We start from the raw sequence: 17,503 nt of genomic DNA, 5'->3' as shown, positions 1-17,503 counted from the left end.
TTCTGTGTCTGTGATTTTAGAAGGGGGACAGGCACACCACCATAGAAGTGCAAATTACTATTATTTATTACACAACTGACACCCTTCTTGGCATTCTTGCTGAGTGAGCGAGGACAAACATTCAGTTGATATGGAAACAGGAATAATCTCCCACCCCTAGAGATGCCCACCCCCAATCTGGGATGAGACAGACGCAAGATAAAGCTGTCAGCATTGCTACCCATGCTGTAGAGGTTCTGTGGATAAAGGACATTTTCCAGTGCCATTAATTTTGAGGAAGAACAAATCCATTTTCTGAGGGAAGGAAAAGAATAGAAATAAGAGGGGATAAATGAGAAGCCAATCATATAACTGACCTACACTTTCTCATTTTTAGCAATAAAAAAATTGTAGGGTCTTGATTCTTTCTCACGTTAACATGCTATAACTTTGTTGGCTTCATTGGAGTTACTCCTGACTTACCCTGGTGTAAGTGAAAGGATAGTCAGGCCCTGTGATTATGAAATATTAGACATCTTAGGTAGTTTGAACCCAATGATTTTTGTCTTAGGTTTATTTTAGCTTCCAACAATGAGTGAGTGCTCATATTACAGATGATTAGAAACATACATCTAATGCTGTTTCTCTTTATCTCATTTTCAAGCAGACCTCTTTTCTGGAAGGCTTCACTACTGTTGGCATCAGGTTGTGTACAGACCTCCTTGTTAAAATATTGAACAATAAATGAAAGGTAAGATTTTTTTTAGAAGTAGGGGTATGGAAAACACAGTAATGATTCAATCTAAAACAGAGTCAGCGATTGTTAAAATGATAAAAATGTTTCTAATTTAATGTAAAAGTCTTTTTACATCGATGGGAAAACATACAACTTTTAATTACACTATCACAACTTCAGTTTAGTCAAACGTGGCTTTTCAAGAACACAGTACAATAGTATCATCCAACATCTTTCAGACTGTATTGCCTTTAATTTACTTTCATGTTCTTTCTTCAGATGGCCAAGTGCTAACAGACTAAAAGAAAGCATCATATCAGATAAGAACATAAGAATGGCCGTACCGGGTCAGACCAAAGTCAGTCCAGCCCAGTATCCTGTCTACCAACAGTGACCAATTCCAGGTGTCCTAGAGAGAGTGAACCTAACAGGTAATGATCAAGTGATCTCTCTCCTGCCATCCATCTCCACCTTCTGACAAACAGAGGCTAGGGACACCATTCCTTACCCATCCTGGCTAAGAGCCATTAATGGACTTAACATCCATGAATTTATGGAGTTCTCTTTTAAACCCTGTTATAGTCCTAGCCTTCACAACCTCCTCAGGCAAGGAGTTCCACATGTTGACTGTATGCTGTGTGAAGAAGAACTTCCTTTTATTTGTTTAAACCTGCCACCCATTAATTTTATTTGATGGACCCTAGTTCTTATATTATGGGAACAAGTAAATAACTTTTCCTTATTCACTTTCTCCACACCACTCATGATTTTATATACCTCTATCATATCCCCCCTTAGTCTCTGCTTTTCCAAGCTGAAAAGTCCTAGCCTCTTTAATCTCTTTGATCTCAGACAGAGCCAAAGGACTGGGAACAGTATTTGATGAAAATAACATTCATATACCTGTGACTTGTGGTTTTATACTTTTTAGTAAGGCTGAAATGTGATAGTACTTAAGTTTATATATCTGTTGAAAAAAATATGGTTATCACATAAAATAACAGAACAAATGTGCATTTAATTAAGTAGGCACAAATTGAAGAAAACCCTAATATAATTCAGAGCTTGTAAATTTAAGATCCAAACATTTGTATTAATAAATTTGCAACTGTTATTTCATCTTTTTGTTGCATTGAATTGAAAATATAAATTAAGATATTGACATCATTAATGCAGTACCTAATTTATTAACACGTTAATGTCATATATGTATATATAAAAGTTTGTGTGCGTGTATGTGCGTACGTGTATATATGTGTGTGTGTATATATATATATGTGTGTGTATATATACACATACATGCATATAAATACATATCTCATAAATGCATAGAAGACAATCAAGTGGAATTAAGAGAAAGGAATGTATAATGCATTTTGTCATAGAACTAATTTTAGAACTCATTTTCAGTTCCCTTCTTGAGATTTTTTAACTTTCATTCTCTAAGCCAAGATTAAATATGTTGCTATGATTTAAATCCCTAAAGGGTGTGATTTACTTTTTTAATAATCCAAATTTCTCTCAATTTACATGTTTCTTGATCTGCAATAAAATCACTGTGGTATCTTCATCAGAAAATTAATAATTTATCACCAGAAATATCAACACCATTTAAATCTACAAAGAGAGTATCCGGGAGCCTTTGTAGCTTGGGGAGGACTGGGTATTTTAAACACAGACCACATCCTTGGGTAATGATGATGATTATATTAACTAGTGTCACTAAGTGGAAAAGACCATTCTGCTAAAATAACAGAAGACTTGGACCAAAAGTCATAAAAATGCCATGAAAAATAAACACAAGGTGGATGAATAGCCTGGTGATTATTATTCACAAATTGTGCAGTATGGCCAGGAGAAGCATACTTTGGGTTAAGCTAAGCAGGTCCTTGAAACAAATAACTTGTATATAAAACCAACATATCACTTAGACATGAGCTTTTATCTTCTGTTGGAAACATAAGGTCCTTTCTGAGAGATGACTTTGAATAATGATGACCTTTCATGACTCTACTCTGTCTGCAGCAGGGTTATGTGTGGAGTTAATGAGAGAATATAGAGCTTGTTATGGTATGGAGTCAACCTGAAACTGCTTGGCTCATCACTACTGCGTATACAGTTTCTTCAAGATCGTTGTGTTGTGTCTCATATTGTTTCACAGCAGAGCTTTATAGAGTCTTTAAATAATTTTAATAGGTATGTAAAAGAGCCATCAGATAAAATCCAAACAGTGGTGATTTGGGGGAAAGCAGAACTACAGGGAGATTATTTCAATTACATCCTCCATTACAAGGGCTCAGTTCTGACTCTCACAAGAAGTTGCTGGGTTATGGTGAGGACAAGGTGCACCAGCCAAACATCTTTGGAAGGTGTCAAGGAAAAGAACTTGGAGAGAGGCTCCCATAGCTGTACATGTAAACAAATATTGCCAGTGCTCTTTGCACCACAACCAATCTGGTGTGCAAGAGGGAAGGAAGCCATGGTCTCATAATCAAGCTAGTCTGAAAATGATTTTTTTCCTGAAAAAAGTTTTGCTGAAAATGAAGATTTTTGTTTGTTATTTTTGTCATTTTTTTTTAGGTTTTTGTCAAAAAGAAGAAAATAATTTGGTTTTGTTTCTAAAAATATAATATTTACAGTTTCCAGTGAAAACGTGTGTATTTTCACAAAAATGGATATTTTCTCAGACTTCCATTTTTGTCCAAATGCCATTTTTGGTTCCTCCCTTTGCTGTCCCCCCAAAATGGTTTTGGTTAAAAGTTCTCATGTTTCTGCTTATGCAGTTCCTCTCTAAATTAAACAGTCCTTTTCTTTTCAGTCTCTGCTCATGTGCAGTTTCGTTATTCTGTTAATCCTTTGTATGCCCATCTGTGGACCCATCCATTTCTGTGATCTTGTGAAGGTGGGGTGGCTAGGACTGAACGCATTATTCCAGATCAGTGTTCCTTGGTTTTTATGTAACAGTATTATAATCTTTCTTTCTTTCTTTCTCTCTCTCTCCCTCCCTTTTTCTTCATCACTGGCCTGTACTAAGCTGAAGTTTTCACTGAACTGTCACCAAGTGACTAACCATGGACACTCAGGAAAAGATTAGAATCCAGTAAAATGTATGAATAGTTCTTATTATTCCTTGGTTTTATCGACAAATCATTTCAGCTGCCACAGTGTTGACTATTCATTTGGCTTTACTATGTCCTTCTGACGTCCTTCACATTCTAATGCTGACTAGCAAATTATCTTGTGTCATTTGCAAGCATGGTGTTTCATATCCTCAGAACTCTGTAACTTTCTTATCTTTTTTGTATAAACACTTCTCTAGTCTGGATCTGGAGAAAATTCTGCTTAAACCTGCAGCAACTGTTTGAAGCTTTAAATAACCTTTCTTTACTGCATTGTAGTCCTGAGTTTCATCAATACTCAGTAATCCCACATCCTGACCTCTGCTGAAATAACATTTGTAACCCCTGCAAGGGCACAATGACATTAATTACATGAGTTTCTAATTTTGTATTATTTAATCAATTGCTGGATAATTATAAAACATTCAATTCCATTTTAGTATTCTCTTCACCACATGAGGCCATATTGGACCACTAATCATTATTCATTACTCCAAGGGAGAGTTCTGCTATGGAATTGATGGCACAATATGCCCATATTACCTATGACACCGATAACCAAACAAGTTCTAAGAGGTGATTGAACTCAATGACTTTCTCATTCATATTTTCTGAGTCGAACTTAAAAAAACCCAACCCCAACCAAAAGCTATCCCAGTAACAAAGAGATAATATGCATATTTTTATTGGGTAAGCAGATCTATTGTATATTAGAGGCCAGTACGATCCAATTCATTTAGAAAAAATTGGCTGTCTGCCATGCCATTAGAAGTGCTACTGCTATTTTTCAGAGTGCATTATGTTTGTCATTAGTCTTATTCACAAGAGAGGAAAACAAATTACATTATAAAATGAAGCATTACTGAATATAATTATTGTTCTGTCTCATGATGGCTCAATAGAGGTACAGTATTTGTGCATTTATGATCATCATAATACAGAAGGAAGACAAGTGTTAGGCCATTGGCATACTATTGCATGCATTTCTTTGGCCTTAATTACCTGAGGGCTTGATTCTAATTTACACTTTATATTACAGTTACCCCTCTTTAAAGTCCCATCTACACTGTTAGAACAATGTAAAGGGGCTTCATGGTAAATGAGAATCAGGCCCTCACTCTTTAAAAATCAAGCACAGAAAATAATATATAGAGAGAGGAGTCACCAAATGATGGAATTACACATAGTCTTACAAGCTATTTTCCTTAATATGTGAACAAGTTTTAGTTTTGAAAGAAATCGTGTATTGTTGTTTTTTTCTGTTGAGGTTTCTTTGGGGGAGCTGTGACCAACAGCAAGAGAGTTTGCTCTGCCTTAATCTTTCTGACTAGAGTCAATTCTTGAAGTACAGTTGCTCCAAGTACTGGTGTTCGGACTGTGATCCTGAATGAAGGGATTGTCTTCATGCTCTTTGTGACCACCTCTGTTCTAGAATTGGTATCAATAAAACAAGTTACATAAATAATATTTTCAGGCTCTCTCACTGATTTCTCTCCTAACACCAAACCTACCCGCAAGTACCTGACAGCTGCTATTTGTTGGCAGAGGGGTGACAATATTAAAGGAACACCACTTCAGTTCCATATTTTAAAGTTGCAATGAATTTTGCATGTAAGGCAGGAATTCAATGACTATATTTTAAGTACATATGTAAGCACTTCCTCTGAGCAGTTTACTGAAATTTACAAGTAAATCTGTTCATTAGTTTAAGGTATAATTACGGTAACAATAGATGGTTTAAGAAATGTAGTACCTGGTGTCAGACCATTTGTTGTCCTGAATGATCTCATGAACAAAATAACACAAAGACTTTCAAACTTCCTGTATAGTAACAATTAATTGAAAACCTATGTGTATGCTACATGTTTTGTATATTTTTAAGAACTAACGGTTCATTTTTTGACATTATTCTTAATAATGTTTCTCCCACAGCAAGCTATGACTAGTAATTCTTTTCAATAGAGAATATTGTAGAAAAACTGTTATCTTTCAACATGGCTGCTTTCTCCCATTGTTTTAAAGAGACTGAAGCCACAACAGCTTTCAGCAAAGGTGCCCTCTTTCAAAATGGCTGCTGCATCCAATTGTTCAAATAGGAGTGGAGCCAAACTGTTAGCTCCCTGTGCTGTTAGGATCTACTATCAACTCAGCTAGGGGTAGTTTGACTTAATTCTTAGCATGCTGGTGACCTTGGCCCTAAAAATTAAAATAACACAATAGTCTAAAGTTTGCTACTACATATCTTCAAATCATTAGAAATATCATATAGTGACATTCTCTTTAAGTTTCTTGTGAAGTGTTCATCTATGAAATTTTTAATATGTGTAAAAACAAGGAAATTCCCAGATAAAAACTACATAAAACTGCCATTAATGTTGAGAATAATTGAAGATTAAAAATATTATAGGGAGTTGTAATTATCCCTGAGCAAGCATTACTATCTCAGGAAATTCAGAACTAAGGTTAAGCTTAAAAGAAATTCAAACATGTTAAGTTATGGAAATGCAATTAGGGCACACAAACCACCTTAACTCACCCTGTAGTGATGCCAGGAAAAAAAAAAACTGAAAAACCTCTTAATGTGTCTTTAAAAATCCATTTAATTTATAACTGAAAACACTGTTATGTGCTTATCAAAATTGTATGCTTATTGCATGTTGTCATTACAGGGAGGAGTTAAGGTTGTTCATTTTTGTGTTTTAACTGTTCATTTCCATTCTTTAACATGTTTGGATTTCTTTTAGTGAAGTAAGCCTCACAACACCCCTATAAGGCAGGTATCCCCATTTTTACAATTAGGGAAACCGAGGCACAGAGCTGTTAAGTAGAGCTGAGTGGAAAACTGTTTTCCCGTCCTGCAAAAATTTGAGATTTTTGAAATAATTCCTGTTCCGCTTTGGACTGAAACAGAGACCTGTCAACATTTTTCACGAAAAATGAGAGGCCACACGAGACAGAGCAGTTACGTGATTAGGGCACTCACCTTGGAAGTGGGAATCCAGGTTCAAGTCCTTGGGTTTGCTACATCCCAGGGAAGTGCCCAAGCACCAGGATATAGAATCTTTCTCCCCATCCTAATGAGTATTTAATTATCTATAGAAAGGAGAGAAATTGAGAGAGCCCCTCCCTAGAATAACCAGATGGCTAGGGCACTATGCTGGGATGTAGAAGGCACAGGTAGGTTTAGGTATCTAATTCAACTCTGGCAGAGCAGGGATTTGAACCTGGCTTTCTCACTTCCCCAATGAGTGCTCTAGCAGTCACTGGGCTAATGACTGTCTGGTTTCTTTTTTTCATGAAAAATGTTGAAAGGATTCCGTTTCATCCCAATGTGGAACTGGGCTATTCTTGGGTGAGGGTCTCTCTTTCACTCTCTGACCAGAAATGCCACCCTGGACCTGAAAAAATCCTTTCCCAACTAAAGTTTTGCTGAAACTCCTATGTTCTCATTCCAACAACAAAACTTCATCCAAAAATTCACAAGCACTTATACTGTTAATTAACCTTTTATAATGGCTCCACAAGCACTGTATGCAGGTCACATAGGAAGTCTGTGGAAGGGTTAGGAATACAGTTTGGCTCTCCTATCTACTACCCATGAGACCAGCCTTTCTCACCTACCTGTGTGTATATATACAGTGAATTGAAAAAGAGAAGGCTGCTTGAGATGGGTATAATGTACCCATTGTCAAACAGCCCCCAGTAATACCTGTTATTTGCTGAGTGCTCCCTGTAAGGTGATGAGCACCTTCAGCACAGAGAGCATCATGTGGGACCATCCTGCCCTTAGTAAGAAAACAGCAGCATATCACCTTTTGCTGTAAAAACTAAAAGTACATTCATATTTTCCCTGCAACCACTGCTGAATATTCTGTAAATTAAGATGAGCAAAAGACAATGAAGTTTTAAGGAAAAGTAGTTGGGAAACAGCCAAAATGAGAGAGACTCAGGAAAAGCATAGAGTACTGATTCTAGTTTGCGTATCTCTAACATCTTCGAGTTATTGGCATGTTTCCCTACACTGTAATTTAGTGCAGTGTTGAGTCCATTTATTATATTAGTACAATATTTCATTGACTTCTCTCCATCCCCGCTTCACTTACATTGACAATAACTTTCCTTTCTGCGCTATGCAATAAATGAATGAATGTTCTGAAATAAAGTGGAGAGAAATACATTTTGTATGGATAACACTTTCTTTAGTGCTCATGCTTGAAATGAGGTATTTAAAACATTTCATCGTCTTATTTCTTGTCTTCCTAGAATCTTGATTTATATGCATTTTTATTTAACGAACATATGCAACAAAACAAACTTAGTCTATTTTGGCATTTTTTTCTTTGATCTTGCCTTGGTAAATGTGCCAGTCTCATTCTTTAAGCATTAGAAGGAATTTCTTATAGGACTGACTTAGAATCATAGAATATCAGGGTTGGAAGGGACTTGAGGAGGTTAACTAGTCCAACCCCTTGCTCAAAGCAGGATGAATCCCCAGACAGATTTTTACCCCAGTTCCCTAAATGGCCTCCTTAAGGATTGAATTCACAACCCTGGGTTTAGCAGGCCAATGCTTAAACCACTAAGCTATCCCTCCACCCCCAGTAGAGGGATTGATGGCCTCAATTCAATAGTTTAATATAGAACTTAGCAACTAACTAATTTTTTTTTTGGTTTCATGGTTGAACTGAAATAAATTTAGTTTTGGATTGCAGGGCTGCCCAGAGGGGGGGCAAGTGGGGCAATTTGCCCCAAGCCCCGGGCCCCACAGGGGCCCCCACGAGAATATAGTATTCTATAGTATTGCAACTTTTTTTTATGAAAGGGGCCCCCGAAATTGCTTTGCCCCAGACCCCCTGAATCCTCTGGGCGGCCCTGTTGGATTGATCTAAAATTGAAACTTTTTGGTATTTCTTGCTGAAATGAAAAACAGAAAGAAATTTAGGCAAAATTTGTTTGTTTTTTTTCATTACATTTTGTTATTTTTACCCTTAACATATCTAGTTAAATTTCTAAATCAAATGTTCTTTTTAAATGAAAAGGAGAAATGTCTCATTAGAAAAATGTCAAAATAAATGGTTTTGATTCATTTTTTTTATTTGGCCAAAACTATTTAAACCCACATCCATTAATTTGGGTTGAATAATTTCACGCAGAAATATATTTTTCGGTGAATCAATGCTTCGCAAAAAAAAAAAAAAAAAGAAATTGTCAAGCTGTAGTTTCATGTTTTGCTCCATCCTATGTACACTGCTCTTTGACTGTATTAGGTTAGCCTCAAGGCATTTTTGTGTATGAGAAGTTCTCTAGTTTACATTGTTAATTAAGTCAATTGAAACCTCTTCGCCCACCCTCACCCTAGTGGGCACTGTGGGTATTAGAAGCAACAGGAGGGGCAGTATTTCAGAAATCTCTGCAAAGGGTATGCAGCATGGATTTCACCTCCACAGGAGGTGTCTGCACCACTGCACGCAGTCTTTTTGGTTATGGGGGGAGAGTGGGACTGGAGGGTCAGCTGCTACACCAATTCTCCCTGCAGAGCATGCATACCTGGACTAGGAGAGCTTACTTCTGCCCTGAGGCTGAAATAGTGACTTCAGGGTATAGCGTTGTTGTTCTGGGGCCTAGGATTCCTCCCTTTTGGACCACTCTTGCCCAGTTACTGGCACTGGGTGCTGAGTACAGGATTTGATGACTGTTCTGAGTTGTGAAATACTCTGCATTTCTGCAGCATAGATGGCCATTCTGGTATGACTGTGGATTTAATACCATTAGTCCTATCCTTCACTATTTTAAATCACCCATTGCCCCACTGACTCCAAAGAAACTATGCCAGTGTACACCCGCTGAAGATCAAGCCCCATTCATGTATCTAATACCATGTCTGAAGGAAAACTTTATCCCAAACCTGAAGCTACTTTCCTCTCTTCCATCAGTTGTATAGGTTTGGTTCTTTAAGGTAGAACAGCTGCAGAATTTTCGTGAATGAAGGTTTGTTTTTCTTATATTGATGTAGTTATATTAAAAAAGCTAGAAAAAAAATAATACCAGGCTGGAACATCCGCCGGACATCCTAAACTATCAGGTTATCTGCTGATTTAAAATTGATTTTGCCCAGATACCAAATGGAGCGAATGGCTCACTCTCTGAGTGTTTCTATTTTTAACCCACTGTAAATGCCTTGGTGGATAGCTTCATGCTAATGTTACCCTGTACTTTGAATAAAAGAGAGGAGCTAAGAGTTGGTTTGTATCTTCATTGGTGATTAAATAGATTTGTGATTCATCGTGGCTGTTTATGTGTTCTCTCTGCTGTAGCAAGATAGTAGAATTTGATTTTATAGTCTGCATAGTCTTCAACTTTCAATTGAATGCCTTTGTTTTGGCAAATGTTTTTCAGGTATGCCGTGCAGAGTTTGGATTTCATCAGTATGTCAGATGACGTTTATGTTTTTAACATATTCTTGGACTTATTAAGCTCTTGGCATTCGTTATATATTTCGCCAGTAATCTTGTGGCCCCAATGATCTAAGGAGGAGAGGTTTTTTTTTTTTTTTTTTTTTAGTTCTGAAGAAATGGAAAAACTAATTTTGTTTCAGTTTCAGTGCTGCTTTTATTTTTGAATTAAGATGGGACAAACCTGAAAATACAGAAATATAATAATAAAGCCATCAAATAACACCACAACACCCATACCTTTTCATAGAGATAGATGTTAAATAAAAATTTAAAAAGGTAAATAGATACCTATATTAACTGTTACTGACCTTCCACTGAATAATTCTTTAAAAATCAGGTATATTAGGTTTGAACCAGATAGGAAAGATTATAGCAGAAATGGTAACTACCTCTAATTGATAACAGTGCCAAATACCACAGCCTTTCCAGCTCTGTGATGGGGAATCCACCCCACAATGGCATGTAAAGGTTTAATAGAGCCCAAGGGAGGCTGCGCAGGGAGTGGTCACTAGGAGAGGGGCTGTGAGAAGCAGCCAATCAGGGCTCAGTAGGCCCATATAAGAAGAGTTGCAGGGTAGCACAGGGTTAGTTACTCCCAGGAGCTCAAGAAGGGAGGACTGGGTGCCTTGCAGGTGGAGGGAAGATAGCACCTTGGACAGAGCACTGCTGGGCAGGAACAGGGGAGTGAGAGGGAGCTCCTGGCTGGCTGCTAGGACTGGTATGCTGAGGCCCTTAGGCAAGGGTGAAGAAGGTGCTGGGGCTGTGGAGAAGTGGCCCAGAGAAATGTACTGAGGAGCTGGAGGGGATGCAGCACATGGCTGCCATCTACAGGGTCCTTGGGCTGGGACCCAGAGTAGTGGGTGGGCCCAGGTCCCCCCTCCAACTCACCACTGGGGAAGTGGCTGGACTGTTGACTGCAGGCATAGATGCTACCTCCGTGGGTGCTCCGGGGCTGGAGCACCCATGGGGAAAAATTGGTGGGTGCTCTGCAACCACCGGCAGCTCCCCACCCCGGTTCACCTCTGCCTCTTCCCCTGAGTGCGCCGCGTGCCTGCCGTTTTGTGGCGGCAAGCGCTGGGAGGGAGGGGGGAGGAGGGGGAATGCGGCGTGCTTGGGGAAGAGGTGGGGCTGGGGTGGGGATTTGGGGAGGAGTCCAATAGGGCAGGGAGGAGATGGAGTTGGGTGGGGACTTTGGGGAAGGGGTTGGAATGGAGGCGGGATGGTGGTGGAGTCAGGGCAGGGCTGGGGGCAGTGGGGGTGCGAGCACCCACTGGCACTGGGAAAAGTTGGCGCCTATGACTGCAGGGCCCCTGAAGGAGGGGATCACAAATCATGACATGGCTGGAAGGCTGTGTCATTAAGAGGATGCCATGGTTCTTGGAGAGCTGTGGGTCCGAGAGCAGACATGATGGTGGGTAAGGTATCATCAGGAGAGGGCATATGGACCTGCAGAGCTAATCCCCAAGACAGCCAGCAGGAGGCGCCAGAATAGTGAGTGGAGCCCCATCACAGATACCATGCCGATAACAAATAGGCAAATTTGATCCTTCCCTCTTCCCAGCTACCAATTTTTTCCCCTAGTAACAAGAACTCTATCTTCCACAGCTGCTAAACCCTTTTGAAATCTTTCCTATTTGCAAATGCAGCATTGACATGTTCAGTCTAGGTGGCTATTCCTGTTAACTAGGTCCTGTATGTTTTTTGTAGTGAATGCCAATTTGATGGTCTGTTTAGATGCATTTAGGGTTGTATTACAAATCTCTCCTATGAGAGGCACTGACTCCTTGAATCCCCTTATGGGTTATATTACTAATATATATGACCAAAATTTTCAGACTCGGGTACCTAAAGAATCATAAAGCCACTGTCCCATTACACTGATTTCAATGGGATATATGAGTTCACAACCTCTGAAAAATCAGGCCCCTCTTATTTAGGTGCTTAAATATAGCATTAGGTGGCTAACTTTAGATTTGAAAAATTTGGCCTATGTTTTTTTCAGTTCTAGAGAGTTCCAGCAGGTACACTGAATGCTACTTTGGTTTGTGGAGGTGTTCTCCCTCCTTGACCATCTGTGAATAACTTAATTATAAAATACACTATTAAAATTATTCCATGAACCCTTTTTTAATGAACACTTGTTTTGTAAAGAGACTTTATTTTTCAGAGTTCACCCATTATAAAATTCTAACATGTACCTCTAATATTGGCATGCATGGCCTATAGGGCATTTATTTCAAAATACACTGGAGTAATGGTAATAATAAGGGGTGTGTATGGAAATCTGTTCTAAAATGCTGAAGTTTCTGATGTTGAACCGAATGATTACCCTTTGTCAAGCCAACTAAGTACGGAGGTAGTCACAATGCACTTTGCAATAATTTCAAAGGTGACTGCTTCTTTCACCCTAATGCTGGCTAGAAAATTGAAGTTAACCATAACATTTAAATGGTGACAATGACTATGCAGTTTACACTAGAGTTTTCAAAAGCAGACTTTTATTACGCAGATGAGACTTCAAGACCATTGAAAAATTAATTAGTGACCAAACATAAAAGTGCCTTTAGGAATGGTGACACTAACTTATCTTCACTCCTTCGTTAGGCACTTCCAGGAACACAGATTTAGTATTGCCTGGGTTGGGGAGGTCTACAGAATGATTTGATCTATTCCTGTGTTCAGTAAAGGAAAAATTCTGCCACAGAGTGAGTCTTATGTATTTTCATCAGTTCAGATACTCTCAGCCGAAAGGAAGAAACTAATATGAACAGGCTATTTTTTGTCTGTATTTGAAATATGGAATTGTTTCTTTGAATACCAGCTCAGAACATTTCAGGAAGTTATGATGGGAGAAGGGGCAGATTTTCTGGCTCAGTTTTGGAATGACCCTCTGGGGTTCAGATTTGGGACTTCACCTTAGCTCTAGCTTGGCTTGTATTTCAACTTTCATGCAAAGAAGGAAAATACTTAGCTGTAGAAACCGATGTTAATTTTCCACTTTCTCATTTAGAAGTCTTTCAGTGGCTAGGTTTGGTACACTCAGGACACAGGGTGTGTGGGCAGGGGAGAGTCCCTAACTGGCGGTGCTTGGACAAGCTGCATCCAGACTCCTCCCTTAATGCCAGACTTCCACTCCTGACAGCAAAAGGCAACAAGACATTCTTTGCAGATATTCATAATATGATTGTTTCTCTTATTTATGTTCTTTTCATTGGGTGATATTGGCAGATTGTCGATATCCACTCAAGCAATGATAGCCGGTGTTTTTCTGGATCAGACTGCTTAGTGCCCATTAAGGTTCACAAGCTTCATTTAGTAATCAAAAGACTACGGTGACCAGCATGCATAGTATTACTCATTGTGCTCATTACCCATATTCACTTGTGGAAATGAGAATCATTGCCAATGCAGTTCTCAGTCTTATGAGGTGCATGGGCAATTCAGTGCCTTCACAATCCTCTAATTCCTCATAATGTTTCCATTTCAATTACATTAAATTTCCTTCTTGCTGTTCCCTTAGATTACACCCATGTTGTTAAGCCAGTTATCCAGGAGTGGGTATCTCACGGGTATAGAGTGAATAGTCTGCTGCATAGTCGCTCTTGTGCCTACATTGTAGAATCTTTGAAGCAGGGATTTTGTTTGGCATCTTTTACCTACTCAACAATGCCCTGCACAATTAAGGTGCTATGTAAATTATCATTATTTTCATAATTCTACATCATTTCTTTGCTCATTTCTGTTGGTCTTCTTGTTGCTTTAGACAGGTATATGTGTGGTCCATAAGGCAACCATTGACATTTTCAAAAAGTAAAATCTGGCCTTAAATAAGCAGAATATGAAGACATTTGTAATGTCATTAGGTAATGAGTTCCATAATGTTTAACCCTTAAAAAAACTGGCTAATCATTGAGGGTGTTTTGGGTCCACGGGGCAAAAGTCTACTTTTTGGTTACTTGTATGCAACCCTCCCACTAGCCTCAGTGGGAGAGTAGAATTTGGCCCCTTTACTTTTGAAGTGAGAGCGAGACATTCAAAGGGAGATGTGTGAGTGGATATAGGATGAAAATTGGGATTAAGAAGGCAGAAGTCTGAGAACAGCAGTGAAATGGTTAAGACTTCTATCCTTTCAGGGGTTCTAAATGATAAGAATTATTAATTGAACAGAATAGGTGACCGTTTAATTTTAGTGGAACTCTGTAACATCTTAAGATCCCTCAGCATAAGGAGCTTTCGAAATAATTTGTATTGCTTTGATTTATTGAACTGAAATGACACCCATGCCCAATGTCCCTAGACTGTACAGACAATGTCAGGATGTGCTACAAGTGTGGCTAGTGACCCTTGGGGAACACACAGTAAGAAGAAGTCAGAACAACTAAAACATCTGCTTTATTTGGCCATATATATTTTTTACTGTGTGAAGCAGATCTGTGACTTTGGTGTCAGCATAGTTTATGATATGGTAGTGTAATGAAATCAGTACTTAATGTACCAAGGTACCACAGAACCTTCAGGTAATAAACCAGAAAACAACACCACATATTTCTTCTTTTCTTTATTTACCTTGTACTAACTGAATGACTTTTCTATCTGTGCAAGGCAATGAAAATAAAATGCAGGCCCAGAGCACTTGAACCAGACCCTGCAAAACTTTTCAATAAAAGCACTACAATATATAATATATTTGTATAAGTGGACCAGTAAATTTTGGAAAAGTTTGATTGTTTCTGAACATAGAGGAGTTCAGAGGTTCAAATAATTCAAATCCAAATTAGGTATTTGGATTACTCAATTTGCTTGTTTTTATACCGGTGACTATGTAAACACTTTCAGTTCTACCATTCCCGAAGTACCACTCATAGAAGTGGCAAATGTTCCTGTGAATGAATTCTCATTATTGGTTAAAGCAGATTGTTGTGTTGGGAGTGATAGCTCACCAATCACCAGTACTGTTCCTTAAGCAGCCACACAGACTTTTGCTGTGATCCTGCAGTTCTTAGTGTCTAAACAGAATCAGGTTGGTTCAGTAGGTGGATAAGAGGCCTTCCCGGTGTTGGTCAAAGTGCTGTCAGTGGGTAGTACTTTTCCTCTGAGTCACTACTGAAACCAAAAGCCTGGCATGGTGATAAGACAGTCAGTTGAAAGGGCTGCCTTTCAGATTAAATGTATTTTGGAGTCCATGCATTGACAAGGAACATGAGGCCCAGATACAGCACTTTTGAAATTAGGGGTGACAAAGGGGCATCACTTTTGCAAAGAGAATGCATCAGTCAGATCTTTTGAAAGGAGTGGGAGTTTGGAGGGGATAGGGGGTGGCAATGCTTCCATTAATTCTTAGCTTTCCATTTTTCTGAGATGGCCAGAGAACTTCCCCTGATTTTCCCCCACCCCCACCCCTGTCTTTTTATAGCTCTGTTAAATCTTGTAGAGAGGGCCAGCTCATGGAAAGTGTGACTTTCTACAAAAATTCCTTTTATAAACAGCAAATAAAAACATTTTCCACAAAATACTGCCGTCCTAGCAGAAAACTTCAAACTTATACATATGATTCACTGACTAGAGAGAAATTGATGGTCTTTTAATACTGGCTATAGTCCTGGTTGCGGTCTCTTAGAGCTACAGTAATATAAATGTTAATAATACATCTTTTTGTCCTGCTGTTATTGGAAGCTGAGATGCAGTTCTGTTGCTCAAGCATCACAACTATTCTGAAATCTTCAAGGAAAAGAGGCATTAATTACTGATTTCTTATTTAGTACTAGTTGTTGGACAAATTAAAGGCTATATTAATGTTGCGAGTTCATTTGATTCCCTCATAGCCCATTCTGTTTGTGATGCCAAGACCAAAATCTAAACACATTGTGCCCTTCTGCTAGGTATATTTTGATGCTTTCTTCTCAGATCTTTGAGTATATCAGATACAATTCCACAATTTGTTAAACTTCCGAAAGCCATTTATAACAAAGGTCTTGCAATAATATTGGTGGAGAAGACTTGGTGACTTGGAATTGTGAGTCATTGTTTTCTATAGCTTGTAGTATGCTCCTGGCTGTGATGTCTGGGTGCATCATATGTGGGTATAAACATCAACATATTATTGAAAAGTGAAAGAAGAAAAAAGGCAATAACTTAGGTTAGCCAAAGGCCACAAAGAACCTTGCATTGTGCTCTGAAGATTAACAAACTTGAGCTTTGGACCAAGAGAAGGGTCAAATTCCACACTTGGGAACTTCACAGTGAGTACTTGCTACCTGATTTTATAGGGACAGTCCCAATTTTTGGGTCTTTTTCTTATATAGGCTCCTATTACCCCCCACCCCTTCCCGATTTTTCACATTTGTTGTCTGGTCACCCTAACTACTTGCCTTAGGAACTGAAAACTATCTTTGGTTTGAGGGAGAGGAGTTTCACAACTGTCAGTCTGTAGGGCCTTGACATAGTTTTGAGACTAATATGTTTTGTTACAATAGTTTATAACTTTGGTTAAAGACATGATTGTAAAACAGAGCCTGCAATATTGGATAGCAGGCAATTTTGGATTATGAGCCCTCCTGTGAAAGACTTAACTCACCACTCTGCACCCCAATATCTTATCCTACTAAATGTTCCAGTACTGGAGGAAGAGTTAGAAATGTAAGAGACCAAGATCTTAAAAACTTTCATGCTGTAAGGGCAGAATGTGTAGTAGGAGAAAACAATAGCTGCAATTTAACAGTTACCATGAAGAAATGGATGTTAAAAACAATTCCAGAAAGATTTTTATATAATAAATACTTGCAAAGCAGCTGAATTCATTTCAAGTAGCCTGACTGAAAGGAATGTAATTATAACTTTGCTAGTGTCAGGCACAATAAACAGGAAATAGTTCAACTATTCCAGGCCAGTGACTTTTACTGTTCATTTCAAACTGCCCAACATCAATTCCTTCTGCACCAAAGGTAAAGGCAATCTACTCCCAAGCTTCTGCTTGAGTTCCAGAGACTGTGTACTAAAGGCAAGAGAGTGATTCACGGCAAATACTTACTCATTGAATTTAGCCTCGCTTTCTGCTCAGTGAATATCTGCTATCAGTTTGCTATTTCCTTACCTGCTATTTGAATTTATTCTAACTCCCCCCCCACTGTTGATTGATAAGCCATTTTGCTATAAGTATTTAATTATCTATATTTAACATTTGAATTATTTTGGCTAGATGCAATTGGTCGCATAAA

This window comes from Trachemys scripta, chromosome 8 (assembly GCF_013100865.1).
Source record: "Trachemys scripta elegans isolate TJP31775 chromosome 8, CAS_Tse_1.0, whole genome shotgun sequence".
In the NCBI taxonomy this organism is placed as follows: domain Eukaryota; kingdom Metazoa; phylum Chordata; order Testudines; family Emydidae; genus Trachemys; species Trachemys scripta.
Note: the sequence above shows the minus strand (reverse complement) of the source record.